The sequence below is a fragment of the Curcuma longa genome, chromosome 12 (genome assembly GCF_044706935.1).
Source record: "Curcuma longa cultivar G26 ecotype Majalengka, Jawa Barat chromosome 12, ITB_CL_G26_1.1, whole genome shotgun sequence".
Lineage (NCBI taxonomy): Eukaryota > Viridiplantae > Streptophyta > Magnoliopsida > Zingiberales > Zingiberaceae > Curcuma > Curcuma longa.
Window position 1 is genome coordinate 10405097 of NC_133872.1, and position 1942 is coordinate 10407038.

Here is a 1942-nt window from a genome sequence, read left to right on the forward strand (position 1 = left end):
CTGAGTAAAAGGTGAAATTTACCATCCCAACGACTCACATGGTTGGCCTTACAATTATCTGCGAAGAGGTAAATAGAAAAATTATAGTTACTATTATGAGGATGGTATTATCTCGACTTCCTTGAAATTTGATTCTTGTTCATTTCAATAAATCTGTCCTATACTAACTAATTCAACCATGTTTCGGAGGTTAGATTCCTATACCTTCTCTATGTATAAATGACTTCTTGGTACTGAAATTGCAATACCAGAGGACACGTACTAACAACTGCAATATGAATTAATTTTTAACCAAAGAACAAGTTGGTTCCAGATGAGAGGATTTTAGATTTTGAGTATATAAGAAAGATCGAGATTGCTATCTTGCGCGACAAATCCGTGCGCAACCTCCTGATCCACCGTCGTTGTCGTCGCTCTCGTCACGTCGTCCAACCACCGCCGGTCACCGCCTCGGCTGCGATCGATGTGTCACTCGCCAGCGCTTCGGTCGACGTCGGATTTCGGCCAGATAATGGTTGAAATTTGATAAATTTGGTCGAAAACAATCGCCCTCCACTGGGCGGACACCAGTCCTTCCTTGGTCGGTCTCCGGCCCAATCGCCGTCGACAGTGACCGCGCCATTTTCGGCCAAATCGCGATTGGATTCCGGTGAAATCGCGGTCGAGATCGGCCGAGGAAGGACCGGCGTGTGATGTCGATCCTTCCTCGACCGGTCTTCGACTGCAATTTAGCCAGAATTCGATCGCGATTTGATCGAAATTTGATCGCGAGTTTGTCGGAAACGATATTGCCACTGTCGACCCTGTTTCTGATCGAATTTCGTCGGACGACCGGAATTCGCGCCGGACAAAGTGCCGATGAGCGGTGCGTCGATCGCGCCCAAAGTAGCAGCCGGACAGGGCGGCGGCAGCAGTGGTGGGTCGCGGGTGTCGCGCACGGATCGCGAATTCTTCGTTCCGCAGCATAGCATTTCTCAAAGAAAGATTATATGATTGTATAATAAGCGGTACAAACAAGCTTTGTTATTGGTATTGGTATCATTCATCAGTATGCGAGCGAGGGATCTTGATTCTTGGAACATATAGAAAAGAAATCTTCTCCTCCCTTGAATTAAAATTTTTTATGAGGGCCAGTTCCTGTACCAACCAGCCCACGCTGAGACCAAGCCGCTGATGCCCAACGTGACCGTATGGTTGCAGAAAGGATTAGGCTCGATGTCTGCCACCGCAATGACAAAGTCCGCCACGTTGGCCGCCACCGCCATCAGTCTCATCACCCTGTCACCTCTGAGCCGCCTCACGTCCTCCTCCTTCGCCGCCGTCGCCTCCTCCGCCAAACCCTTCTTTATCATCATGGCGTCCATGGCCACGAAGAAGACGTACCCCAGCGCCTCGCCGAAGGCCGAGACGTAGCTCATTCGGCGCGCCAGGTCGGCGTCGAGCACCCCGACGCGCGAGAGCCAGAGGAAGTGGTCGAAGAAGAAGTAGACCATCTCGCCGGCGTTGGCGAAGACAGCGAGGGAGCGGAACAGCGGGGTGCTCCCCGGGCTGCGCCGGAGGGCGTTGAAACCCGTGAGGAAGCGGCCGCAGCGGAAGGCCTTGCGGCTGAGGCCGGAGGCGACCTCCCAGCTCTTGGCGCGGCGGGCGAGGTCCGGCGGGAGGCCGCCGCGTGCCAATGCACCAGCTTGGAGACGTACTGGAAGGTCTTGACCAGCTTGTCGATGCCGTCGCGCTTCGCGAGGAAGACGACGAGCTTGTCGACGGTGTCGTTCTTCATGTTGCTTAGCTTGCAGCTAGCAGTGGCGGAGGACGTTGCTGCTGTGTCTTCTGGATAACGTACGCACGGGGTTTGAGTTCCTGGCGAGATGAGAAGCGATCGAGGTGGTGGATAGAATTGTTTTGTCTTTCTCTGCCTCTCCCTGGTGGCTACCATCACTCGTTG

At 53.3% G+C, this 1942-nt stretch overlaps 1 pseudogene; it reads right to left on the bottom strand.

Annotated features, from left to right (window-relative positions):
• Positions 1-1013: 1013 nt before the first annotated feature.
• Positions 1014-1819, bottom strand: LOC141842613 (peroxisomal membrane protein 11-4-like; annotated as a pseudogene).
• Positions 1820-1942: the final 123 nt, after the last annotated feature.